Source organism: Pteropus vampyrus, unplaced genomic scaffold (genome assembly GCF_000151845.1).
Source record: "Pteropus vampyrus isolate Shadow unplaced genomic scaffold, Pvam_2.0 Scaffold67, whole genome shotgun sequence".
NCBI lineage: Eukaryota > Metazoa > Chordata > Mammalia > Chiroptera > Pteropodidae > Pteropus > Pteropus vampyrus.
Window position 1 is genome coordinate 2,777,196 of NW_011888848.1, and position 14,191 is coordinate 2,791,386.

The 14,191-nt window shown below is 33.5% G+C and overlaps 1 protein-coding gene and 1 pseudogene across 1 annotated transcript in view; one reads left to right on the forward strand and one right to left on the reverse strand.

The window, feature by feature from the left end:
* DKK2 (dickkopf WNT signaling pathway inhibitor 2) overlaps window positions 1-14,191 on the forward strand; it is a 100,364-nt gene that overhangs the window by 51,668 nt on the left and 34,505 nt on the right. The window lies entirely within an intron of this gene.
* On the reverse strand, window positions 11,082-11,200 carry LOC111740740 (annotated as a pseudogene).

Here is a 14,191-nt window from a genome sequence, read left to right on the forward strand (position 1 = left end):
AGTTATTAAATCTTAGCGGCAGTTAAAATCCAAGATATTATATGACTTTGCACAAGATGACAGGATGCTTCCTACACTCTCTGTCTTTTAAAAAATGATATTAAGTAGTCTGATTAGAGCTCAAGGAGTGGGGAACATGTGAGTTTTTGAGCCAGATGAACTTGACTTCAAATCCTGGTTCATTATTTAACTTTTGTTGGCCCACGTTTTAGTTTAGTTTAGTTTTTTTTTCTTTTCTTTTCTTTTTTTCCACAATGGACAAAACAATATATATCTTGCATGGTCAGTTTGAGTATTAAGTGAGATAACGAAATCAAATATACGATAGAATGTCCAATATTTATTAGATGGCCACACTTCCTCATGCCCCAATATCACATCTCCTCTCTATTTCCTGTCACACATGGGGAAATTAACAAAATAACCTTAGAGTTTTATAATTCTAAAATTAAAAACTTTGTTTTCTTATTCAAAATTGATGCTAATTCATATGAGAAGAATTCAATAGCTTCCTATATATTGATACCTAAAAGAAACAGCCATAAACTGTTCTAAGAGCTTTATATATGTTATAATTTTAATCTGTATATTAATAAATATCTCAATTGGTAGATTATCATAATAATCATGAGAAAAAAAATGTACCAACCTACTTATATTGGCTTTATAACAAGAATGTTAGCTCCACAAGAGAAAGAAATGGTCTTCCTCCTTATATTTTAACAATACTTCACTCTGCACTTAATAGCTTGTCAAGAAACATTAATTGATTTTTTTCTTGAAAATTTTATGGTTAAACCTAGAAAGATGATATCACAGACAATTTACTTCTCTGATCCAAGTACTAATCAAGAAGCTTTAGATAGTAAAGATCTATCTAGATTGTAAATGAAAAAGCAATAGTTTTGCTCTGTAATTTGTGAATAACCGTGTTAAATTTTGCCTCTGCGAAGTGGTTTGTTCATTTATGTAAAGATAGGAGTGTAGAGAAGAGGGGAGAAGGAAAGAGAGTGAGGGAATGAGGAAGGGAGATGACACAATTCTCTATGTTCCCAGGTATGAGAAATTACTGGCGAATTACCCATGAAATGGTCAGATTGCATTTTGGGAGGTTGCATGAAAAAGGTATACTGTATTAGCAAAAAAATTATTACAGCCTTACCAGCCTGAGGCCCTTACTTCTCTGGACCTATTAACTAACATCACAAATAAATGAACACTCCATTACAATGAATTTAGGGTACCAAAGAAAGTCGTGTCAGGTTGCTACATCTGGATTATTTTCAGGGGTGGAAATTAAAATAATGAGGATACCAACTGGGCCACCCACTGCAAAATGTAGGTGACCAAATGAGCCAACAGAACCTCTAATGAGTATTTACTCCAAAGGACTCTGCATGTAAACTACTTCCAGACTGATGTGGTGCCAAGCTTAGAGGATTAAGTCTTTCAATGGCTTTTGTTGATCAGCAGCCAAAGCATCTAGGAACAAAGAAGGGGGTCTCCTTATTAAACATATCAAGAATATTACTTTCCAACAAGAAGAATGCAAAGAATGGATCAAAGAACACTAAAAAATAGATGGAAGATAGGAGAAATAAGTAATAACAGCATCATTCATGTTCTGGATTTAGGGTGATTTTGTTTAGTTAGGGCATTATTTTTCTGAAGACTTTAAAGTATCGTTTAATGTTTATGTAGTCTGGCCTATATTATAGGTAGCTGTGTATATGTCTTTGGCTTTGATGATAGAGAGGGCAGGAATTTCTCTGCTCTATGTCATCAGTGTGCCATTACTCTTCTAGCCCTTTCCTCCACCAGAACTAAGCTAAATATAGATATAAGTTGTTTAATAATTATTTTTAAAATACATTAAATTGAGTTATGCAGCTATTATTGCTATAATAATATAGGAAGCATGAAGAGAAACATAACATGGTTTTCTCTTAGGAGAGATGAATCTGTATTACAAAGAAATTGTACATCTAGAGGGAATAGCTCAATGTCACTTAGAAAGTTAGTGGCTAGGTTTATTTTGACTCAGGGATATTGTATATGTCAGACTAATCAAATCATCCAAAGCACTGCAAATGACAGAGTACATATGGAAAATCACATTCTCTATATGTTTACTCAGAGAAAACACAAGGCAAGAAAATATTTGCACACTATGACAAAAGTTAGTGCTAGACAGATTCTAAGATGGCCACCCAAACAAATGTTTACTTCTATAAGCAAGGCAAAGCAAAACAAAACAAAATCTAATTTGGTATTTCGAAAGTTAGAAACACTGCAACAGCCGTTATTTGATTCCTTTTTTCTGTTTCTAAATAGTTGTGTTACCATTTTGGAAACTTTACCTTTCTGGTCCTCCTCAAAGAAGTAGTCAATTGCATTTAATAATAAGATTTCCTAAGAAACACTGTCAAATGTAAATTAGGGTCACCACTTTCCTCATGTTTAGGTACAAGGTAGCCATATGGATATTAGGAGCTGACCTACAATTTTGGAACGGCACTGTCTTTATTAAAGATTACTCTAATGATCAGTAAACCTGGTTTTGCCACAGTCCTAACATTCTGTGGACTTAATAAGCCCTGTGTAGATATAGCAGTTCACAAGCTAGACCAGAGCAGTAAAAATACGATCGAATTTTGACCAAAATCAGAGAGTACTTGTTGGGTCAATCATTCGAGAGGTTCTATAGTAACACCTGGGACTGCCAATTGAGATACTCTTGATGAGGATGCCGTGGGGGAAAAAAAGGTGGTCATGTAGTAACGATACATGATGATGATGATGATGGTAATAGTGACGATAATAGTTACCGTTGAGTACTGCTATATGTGAAGTACTTTGCTGAGAATTTCACATACGTCACCTCACTGAATCTTTGGAGTGATAATGGCAAAAATAGATAACCATACTCTTTTCTAAATGGATTATGATTGCATGATCATAGTTATACATGTATTCAGAAAACTTCCAAAATGCTTGTTTATTTATATTTCTAATTTAATTCCATATAGTACTGGAAAATGTTCTTATTTCTTTACATTAATTAATTCACTTAATCCTCACCATAGCCCTATGAAGTTTATAACAAAATGGTTCTTATTTTATAAATGAAAAAACTGAGGTTAAATAAATTGTCAAAGATCATGCCTTTCTCAAGTCGTAGATTCAAACCCAAGCCATCTGGCTTGAGCACCCTAAAGTTTGACCCAAACTCAAAAATACATGTTCTGAGGAAAACATGACAGTGGTTAGGTTTTCATAAAGTTCTATCCAACTCATAATATTCCTGAAACTGTGTTAAGAATCTCTCTTTTTCATTCCATATCCAGTTGTGTAGTAGAAACAGAAAGTTCTCCAGGTCTTACAGCCCAGGAGTCGGGGTCCTGAGTAGTAGAGCCAAGAGGAAGATTGGAATTATGTGGGTGGGGGAGATTTCTGACCAATTTAAACTTTTGGGGATATTTCTGTGCTCTTGAGGACTGTGTCTTCCTTTTGTCAGCTCCCTCCCTTTACTACCACCAGTCAATTCCAAGTTGTTTTTTCCTCCCTGCATTCTTTAGTTTAGAAAGCAGTATAATAGTTTTCACACCTGAAGCAAGCACTCAAAGTCAATACCAAAAGCTTTCAAAGGTTTTATTGCAGGAAACGAGAAAGAAACAAAGAAAGTGAAAGTATATCCGAGGGGAAAATATATCCTCTTAAAAAAAAAGAAAAATAACCTATCTTTCTTCCCTGCAGCTCCCTTTTAAACACTACCCTCTGTGCAAGTTATGTCATTGATGTTCAGAGTAAAACATTTTTGTGTAATTCTGGAGTCAGCATGGGACTGAAGTTCTGAGGGGAGGGCTGGAAGTGTGGGAAGGGGTAGATGGGGAAAAGGAGGGCATTTGCACTACTGAGAGTATAGGTCCTTAGAGTGAGGGGCCTAAAGTGGAGCACCTGGGATAATCCCTGGCTATGTGACAGAAGAGAGGGGAGAGAGGTCCCAAACTGGAGCCTAAAAGTTGGAGTAAAGGCAAAGTGAGGAAAGATAGGCTTAGATTCTAAGTGAAGATCATGAAACTACTTCTTGGAGTAATTGACTCCTGAATTTTTTTTTTTTTTAAACATAAATCAACTTCATCCTCTAGGAACCTAGCATTCAACTGGGATTTGTTTTGGATCTAATGCTAAAATTTCTTCTTGAGTACTTTGCTTTACTCTGAGAGTATCTCTAAGTTGACCAGTTATGCTTCTGTGAAATCCAAACTGGCCACATGGGAAAGGGAAGTATATGAAGGTAAATCTTGAAGGAGTGTCTTTTTGTCTTCTTTTCTGTGGGGGAGTCAATAATATTAACTTCTGTCCTCTTAACCCGAGGAACTACAACCAGAGCCAACTCTTGAATTTTCTGTGAACCCCATATGTGACAACAGGTCAGGAATCTTACCAACACATTCAAAGCCAAACTGCCCAGAAGGCCATATGGAAAATGAAGACTCAATGATCTCATTATGCAGTCTGTTTTATGTGTTATATATTTCTACTATCTGTTGGGCACACTGTGTTTGACAGCAACTTTAATTAAAAGTAAGTGTAATATTTGGATTAATTTTAAGACTATGAAGCATGGTCCCATTATTTTGATTTTATTTTAAATATTAATCACAATCAAGACTTTCTCAGTGGAGAGAAAAAAAGATATATGTGTGTGCGTGTGTGCACGCACACACATGCACACAATGCTAAAATGCTGGTGAGAGGGCTTATGTGAGAACTGGTTGTATCATCTTAAGCAAGTTACTTAACTATCCTAAATTTATTATGCTCATCTATAAAAATGACGATAATGACTAAAATGAGACAAGCTCTAGAAAAAGTTGAGGAGCCACAGAAGTGTATGGGGGCTCTCTTTAACTTAAATATCTGCAAATATTTAAAAAATTTTTATTCCAGTTGACATACAATTTTATATTAGTTTCAGGTATATAACACAGCGATTAGACATTTATATAACTTATGAAGTGATCACCCCGATATCTAATACCCATCTGTCCCCACATGTAGTTATTACAATGTTCCTTATGCTGTAATTTACATCTCCATGACTATTTTGCAACTACCAATTTCTACTCCTTAATTGCTTTACTTTTTCACTCAGCCCCCAACTCCTCTCCTATCTGACAATCATCAGTTTGTTCTCTGTGTCTGTGAGTCTGTTCCTATTGTTTATTTGTTTATTTTGTTCTTTAGATTCCATATATAAGTGAGATCATATGGTGTTTTTCTTTCTCTGTCTGACTTGTTTCACTTAGCATAATATCTTCTAGGTACATCCATGTCATCGATAGTTTCCTTTGCAGTATGAAAACTTTTTAGTTTAATGTAGTCCTATTTTTTAATTTTTGTTTTTGTTGTTTTTGCCTTGGGAGACATATCCAAAAAATGTTGATAAGACCAATATCAAAGAGTTTATTGCCCGTTTTCTTCTAGGAGTTTTATGGTTTCCAGTCTTACATTTAAATCTTATTTATTTTGAGTTTGTTCTCATATATGTAAGATGTAAGAAAGTAGATTACTTTCATTTTTTTTGCATGTATCTGTCCAGTCTTTCTAACACCATTTATTGAATAGATTCTTTACTCCATTGTATATTCTTGCCTCTTTTTTCCTAGATTACTTGGCCATGTAAGTGTGGGTTTATTTGGGGGCTCTATTTTCTGTTCCTTTGATCTATGTGTCTGTTTTTATGCCCCATGCGTTTTTGATTACTATAGCCTACTCATATAGTTTGATATCAGCGTTATACCTCCAGCTTTGTTTTTTCTCAGTTTTGCTTTGGCTATTCAGAATCCTTTGTGGTTCTAAATAAATTTTAGGATTATTTGTTCTAGTTCTATAAAAATGCTATTGGATTGCATTGAATCTCTACATTGCTATGGACATTTTAATGATGTTAATTCTCCCTATCCATAAACATGGTATGCCCTTTCTTTTATTTATGTCTTTATATCTCCCTTTCTTGTAGTTTATTATCTTTTCAAAGAACCAGCTCTTGGTCATTGGTCTTTTATATACATATATATATATGTGTGTGTGTGTGTGTGTGTGTGTGTGTGTGTGTGTGTGTGTGTGTGTGTATATATATATTTAGTCTCTATGTTGTTTATTTTCACTCTAATCTTTATTATTTCCTTCCTTCTACTCACTTAGGCTTTGTTCATTCTTTTTTCCTAGTTCCTTTAGGTATGTAGTTAAATTGTTTGAGATTTTTTTGTTTCTTGAGGTAGACCTATTTTGCTATGAATTTTGCTCTTAGAACTACTTTTGCTGTGTCCCATAGATTTGGGGTCATTTTGTTTTCATTTTCATTTGTCTCAAGGTATTTTTTGATTTTTTTTCAATCTTGTGGTTGACTCATTTATTGTTAGTAACATCTTATTTAGCATACACATATTTGTGAGTTTTTCAGTTTTCTTCTTGAAATTAATTTGTAGATTCATACCATTGTTATCAGAGAAGCTGCTTCATATAATTTCAATCTTATATTTTTAAGATTTGTTTTGTGACCTAACATGTGGTCCATCTTGGAAATGTTCCTGGTACACTTGAAAAGAATGTATATTCTGCTGCTTTGGGGTGAAATGCTCTAAAAATATTAACTAACTCTATCTGGTTTAATGTGTCACTTAAGACCACAGTTCTTTGTTGATTTTCTGTTTGTTTGATCTATCCAATGATGTCAATGGGATGTTAAAGTCCCCTATTATTACGGTATGATTGTTGAGCTCTCCATATAATTCCATCAATATTTGTCTTATATGTTTGGTATTCTAATATTTTGTGTGTAGATTTTTGTGTTTACAAAAGTTATATCTTTTTGTTGGATTGATCCTTTTATCATTTGTTATAAAATGCCCTTTTTTATGTCTCTTGTTATAGCCATTGTTTTAAAGTTTATTTTGTCTGACATAATATTACTACCCTAGTTTTCTTGGTTTCTATTTGCAAGAAATATCCTTTTCTATTCTTCTGCTTTCAGTCTGTGTGTGTCATTCAATCTGAAATGAGTCTCTTATAGGCAGCATATATACAGGCTTGTTGTTTTTTTTTTTAATGCACTCGATCACTCTATGTCTTTTGATTGGCACATTTAGGCCATTTACATTTATGCTAATTATTGATTTGTACGTAGTTATTGCCATTTTGTTCATTATTTTCCAATTGTTTTTCTCTGTTTTTTTTTTTAATTCTTTTCCTCTTTTCTCCTATATGTTTATTACTTTCTATAGTATTATGTTTCAATTTCTTTTTCTTAATTCTTGTATATTTGCTATAGATTTTTGGATGTGCTTATCATGTGCTTCATATACACCAAGTTATGTTTATAGTGGTTTATTTTAAATTGATGGTCACGGGTTCAGACAAATTCTAAAATCACTACAATTTTTACTTATTTCCTCCACATTTATGTTTTTACATTATTTTTCACTTTGCGTGTGTATGTATTTGTATTTCTTTATTGTTGAAATTACGCATGATCTTCCTACTTTTGTCTTTTAACCGTTGTACTAGCTTTACAATTATTTGATCCATTGTTTTTACTAGTGTTTACCTTTGTCAGTGAATTTTTTCTTTTCTATATATACTTTTTCATATAGTTTAAAATTTTTCTTTTCTGTTTAATAAGTTCCTTTACATTTCTAGTAGTACTGGCTTAGTGGTGATGTACTCCTTTGGGTTTTCTTGTCTGGAAAACTTTATCTCTCCTTCAATTATAAAAGATACCCTTGTTGGGTAGAATAATCTTGGTTGTATGTTTTTACCTTTCATCTCTTTGAATATTTCGTGCCATTCTCTTCTGGCCTACAAGATTTTTGTTGAAAAATTAGCTGATAGTTTTATGGGAGCTTTCTTGAAGGTAATTAACTGCTTTTCTCTTGCTACTTTTAAGATTCTTTGTCTTTAAATTTTATCATTTTAATTACGATGTGTCTTGGTGTTAGCCTTTTTGGGTTTATCTTATTTGGCACTCTATGCTTCCTGGACTTGTACGTCTATTTCCTTTTCCAAATTTGGGAAGATTTCTGTCATTATGTCTTTAAATAGGTTTTCAATTCATTTCTCTATCTCTTCTCCTTCTTAGACCCCTAAGATGGAAATGTTGGTATGCTTCAAGTTGTCCCTTAAACTATCGTCATTTTTTAAAATTTATTTTTCTTTATGTTGTTGCAATTATTTTCTGTTACCTTGTCTTCCAGATCTCTGATCATCATCTACTTAATTGTCATACTTTCATTGTCATAATCAGATGTCGATTTCCTCTAGTGTACTCTTCATTTCAGTTATTGTATTCTTCAGTTCTGATTTATTTTTTGTGTGTTTTCTATGCCCTCTTTATGTTTTATGTCTCTTTGTTGAAGTTCTCACTGAGCTCCTCTATTCTTCTCCCAAATTCATTGAGTATCCTTATAACCAGAGTTTCGAACTCTGTATCTGGTAGAGACTGCTTGTCTCCATTTAATTTAATTCTTTTTCTGGATTTTTGACCTGTTCTTTCATTTAGAACATATTTCTTTGTCTCCTAGTTTTGGCTAACTCCCTATGTTTGTTTCTTTTAAATATTAGGTAGATTTTCTATGTCTCGTAGCCTTGACAGAGTGGCCTTATGTAGAAGGTGTCTCGTGAGTCTCAGTGGCACAGTCTCCCTGGTCACCTGATCCAGGTGCTTCAGGCCTGTCCCCTATGTAGGTTGATTGTGTCCTCTTATAATTGAACCTTGATTGCTGTTGACACATCAGAGGGTGGCATTGACCTCAGGCTGATTGGTTGTGAAAGCCGACTGCAACAATAGTAGGCAAGCTACTGTGTGGAGGTGATCCCATGAATCATGAGTTACTTTAGCAGGGTTTTGGTGCAGGCCAAGGTTAGCGACCAGGTGTGTTGGGTGGGTCTGAAGCCTCTTGGGAGGAGCTCCAGGAAAAGCCAGTGTCAGCTGCCACTTTTACAGATCTTGGGCCTGTTGGTAGGGGCTATAAAGTGATCTGTGGTCGCCACTTGTTCTGGGCTTCAAGACACTTGAAAGAGGCTACACTGCAAACCAAAGCCAGCAGCCACTTGTGCCGGACTTGGGACCCTTTGATAGGCACAACAATGCGAGCTGAGGCCCGCCACTACTCGTTCTGGGCTTGTGGACACTTATTTGGAGCTATGTTAGAAGCCAAAACTGACTGCCACTAATGCTAGACTTGGGGCCACCTGATGGGTGTTACAATACAAGTTGAGACATCCGCTGTTTGTGCTGGGCCTGGAGCTGCTTGACAAGAGCTACGATGTGCGTCAAGACTGGCTGCTGCTTGTGTGAAGTTTGTGGACATTTGAGAGAGTCTATAGTGTGATCTGAAGGTAGCTGTCACTTTTGTGGAGTTTGTAGACATTTGAGAAAATTTTCAATGTAAGCCTAGGGCAGCCACCACTCATGTGGGCTTTGTGGTCCTTTGAGTTTGAAGTATAAACGGAGGCAGTCTGCTCCTATGGAAAAGCCACTGGAAGAGTCTCAGGCCTGACAAGATTGCTGGATGCGGCAGGGATCTCAGGGAATCACCAGAGTGGGGTGAACAGTGTTAGACATGTTAATGGAAAGTACCAATATCAGTGTCATGGCTGAGCTAGCCTCATCTCACTCCATTGCCACCTTGCTTTCAACTCTTTGTACTTCTTTTCAGCATGCTTTCTGCTGCCACAGAGGCTTAACATAAACCATTTCCACTTTTTGAAACTTTTTCTCAGCACAGCTTCTCTTCAATTAGTTAACTCCTAGGTATCCTTCAGATCTCATCTCAAATATCACTTCCTTGGAAAAACTTTCTCTGACCCTTCTCTTTTAGTATATGCTTCCACAGCACTGTGCCACATTTATTCAGAGTATTATCTAAGCATTATCTACTCCACCGAATAGCAAGCTCCACATGAGCTCACATTATACCATTGTGAAGCCAGTATCTCCCATGGCACCTGACGTATGATAAGTGCTCTATATTTATTAGTTGAATGTATGAGTGAATGAATGAATAAGTGGATATGCCAAGGAACTTCATTGTCACCAATATCTCTATCATTCTTATCTCTATCAATGACTGTAAAGCTTTTAAAAAAGTTTTTCCTCCTTTAAAATTAAAAAAATAAAAATTTGTGCATTTCTGCAATATATAGACTATAATAATGAAGATAATACTTTGAAGACAGTTCCTTATTGTGAGCTTTTTTCCTACTTGTAATCTATTTTTAACCAGAAACCTAGGGCCGAAAAGCCTGGTAGTTCTGAGACAGCCTCTAGAGAATTATGAGTTCTAGGCTCTTCATTTATATGCATATTGTTTAAAGAAAGAAAGAACCAGAGGCTTACAATATGCTCTTTCAAACACGACTGTTTGAAAACAATGGTCAGGACATTTAGTTTACTTCCTAACGGATGAGATTTAAATAAAAACACATGAATTCTTGGGAAATTAAAATTGTTGAAAATTTAGAAGGGATGAAGAGTTGACCACTAATGATAAAACCCCCAGGAAATTGATTAGGTTGGTATCCAGTCGCAGTTTTTGTGATTGGAGTTGAGAGTAATGCTAAATTTGGCCTATAATGCATATTCCTACATAAATTCCATTATGTGAAAGGTATATAAAAATATTGAATGCATTGCATGCTTTTCTTTAAACTCAGAGTCTGATTCCAAAGTTTGGAAATGTCTGATATTATTCTTCAGTGAAAGAATAGTATGTCACAAAAGCCAGCTTTTTACTAGCATCAGTACCTTATTAGTTAAATTACTACCTGGTCATTATCTCATAATTTCAATCATCTTATAAGTAGAAATTTATTATCCATGACATTGCAAACATCTAAACATAAGTTCATTTGAAACTATGAACTTAAATGTTTTTACATTTTCTCAAATTATTTTTTAATTTTAATTATTTTAATTTTTAATTTTTTTTAGGTGAGGCAATCCTTGGTTGACCTCACAGATTGCAAGAATCTTGTTAGCTTACAATCCCTTATTTTACTTTATTTTTTTTTTTTTATGCCTACAGCACCTGGTCTTCCTAGTTGGTCTCCCATCCAAGTACTAACCAGGTCCGACCTTGCTTAGCTTCCAAAATCAGATGAGATTGGGCTTGTTCAGAGTGGCATGGCCGTAGACTCAAATTATTTTTAAATCTTAAATTATTATATATATCGTTGGATTTTTCACTGACTTCAAATGCAACCAAGGATTTCTCAGTGGTATTCATAATCTTTGGAAGAAAATGCAAGGTATTATGTAAAAGATTAAAAGCAAGTGAATTAGATTATATACATTAAATCTTATTTTTGGTGGGATGCTCCAAAGAGTTTTTATTGCTTTTTAATTTGGAAAACCTGTATAACTTTCTTGGCTTTCACATTCTTGGGAAACCTACTCCTTCCAAACTTTGAAAAATAACTCATTAGATTCTTTAGGCTCATAAAAAAGTATGTTGCCATAGTTTTAACACAATAGCTGATATTAGTTATTCTAAGAAATTAGAAATATTAATTATCTGAATATTTACAAAACAAGATAAAGGTATATTTCTATTTGTGTCTTCAAAAATGCTTCTTAGGTGGTATTTAAATGTCAAGAAACAAATTTAAAAGACAAAGTAAAAAGGATGTAGGAGTATAAGAAAAACGTGGAAAGAAAAATAGTTTTTCTTCACCTTTATTCTATTTGAAATCAAGTAGGTTGAGTAATAATGAACACTATATCAGTCAGAATTTTCCAAAGAAACAGAAACAGTCATAGAAAAAGAGCAAGAGAGAGAAAAAAGAGAGACCATATAGAAATATATGTCTATAGTCCATATTTATCTTTATTTACCTACCTATCTATATTTTAAAAGAAATTGTTTCACATGATTTTGGGGCTCATCTGAAATCCACTGGCTAGAAACTCAGAAAGAGTTGACACTGCAGTCTCAGGCGGAATTTTTTCTTCTCTGGGAAATCTCAGGTTTTTCTCTTAAGGTTCAGCTGATTAGATGATTAGATGAGACTTAAAGTCAACTGATTGTAGATGTTAACCACATCTACAAAATATTGGAATAGCAACACTTGATCAGTGTTTTATTAAGTGACTGGGTACAGTAGCCTACCAAAGTTGACACATAAACTAAACCATCATAAACACCAAGTTGCTTATTAGTCTCAGATTTTCTTATCTACCCATTGTTGACAATTCAATTCATATTCTTAATTTAAATTTCAAAATAAAGCAGTTTTGAAAACTCTGGTACTTGTGATAATTATCTTTTCTTCATTTAGTTGCTCATTGTTTAGTCATTTTTTAATTTATTGGTACATTCATCTGAGAATCAGAAAAAAGAAAAGAGTAAATAAAGTTTACTGAAGTTCACTCTATCCATCATGTGCTTAATTACTAGCTCAAGTATACAGGACCCCTTATACAATCTGGCAAAACTTACAATGCTTTCTCAAAATAATGTTTAAATAAAACAATATAACCGACAGAAACATCATTTATATTGAAATGTGACTAGCCAAATTTGTGATATAGCAATATATGTGTTTATTTATATATTAAATAACTAGATCTAGCTGTAGGTTTAATAGCTACCATAATATTACAATGGTGATGAGTGGAAACCACATTTTGAGATTCAGAGATAACTCTATTTCTATATATCTGTGATTTCTATTGTTGACAAAGTCACAAATACTGCGAATACCACTGTGATCTGTAGTGTACATTCACAATTGAAAAAACATGTAGTTAGAGGTTAGTGGACAAAAACAAAAGATGTGATGCTTTCCCAACCAAGTTCAGAGACTTCTGGTTAAAAACCAGTCCACTGATGAGTAAAAAGTGATGGGTTGACCAACTGAGACTTGGAGATTATCTATGGATTTAGTTTCTCAAATTTTGCCCTGATGACAAGAATAACGATAGCAATAGCTAACACAGCAATTATTAAGTGCCAGGCATTGTTCTAAGTTCTTTATATATGTCACATCACTTCATTCTTAGAAAAACTCCATGAAGTAAGATTTTACAGATGCATAAGAAAGTGAAGTAACTTGCTTATAGTTATACAGTTTTGTAAGTGATAGAATCAAGTCCATCATGGTCTTTTAACTATTGTGCTATATAATTGGAGCTAATTTCTTTGTATTTGCCTGAATTTTGTGGCAAATGGCAAAATTATATGAGAAATTTTTTAATAAAAATTTATAAAATTCATTTGAATATTGATAAATTAGCATAAAGGATTTATTGTTGCCTATCTAATTTACAAATTTTTGAAACTAAATTGTTAATGTCAGAAACACAAGAAAGAGAAAACTCATGCTTACAAAGAAAGTCTGTGACTGTTAACTATTACCAGATTTGTTTTTTAGTGCAAGCTGTTGGTGGTTGCAAATGTAAGAGTTTGAAATTTCTTTATAAGGTTAAAACATTTAAAAATTTATTGTTATATGGTTGCTTGACTCTGTTGGAATTCTAGAACCACTTTATTGTAAAAATGTCAAGGTCTTAGAAGTTTTAAAGATTGAAAATTTAGGATAATTAAAATGTTAAAACATGGCTACTATATTTAAATATTAAATATATTTCAATTCTAAAAAATTTACAAAAGGAACAACATGTACCAACTTTTCAACAGGATTAAAAATACTTTTTTTTTTCTGAAAAATTTAATGAGTTTAGGATTACTATTTTAGAATACACAGAAATTTAGATAACTCTTGATTTTCCAGAGAAAGAGGATATGAGATTGTGTGAGGATTCATATATAGTGGTAAGCCAAATTAGTATTTAATATTAATACGAACATTCTTCTTTATCAAAACATGAGTTAAGCTTCTAACGAGTAGGTAAATTTTTTAAATGGGATTAACTTCTTCGTATATTAACCTCTTCATATTGTCAAAACAGAAAAATTCAGATAAAAACAGAAAAATCAAATGCTTGGATCCTCCAAATATTCATAATTATAATAGATAATATATTTATACAGTGAAAATATTATTAAACCATTTTCTATGACAATAGAATGGACAAACCAGTAGGAAAAAAGAAAATAGAAAAAATAGAAACATGCCCAGTTCTTTATTCCTTTATAATTAAATTTATCATTATTGTGAAGACTCA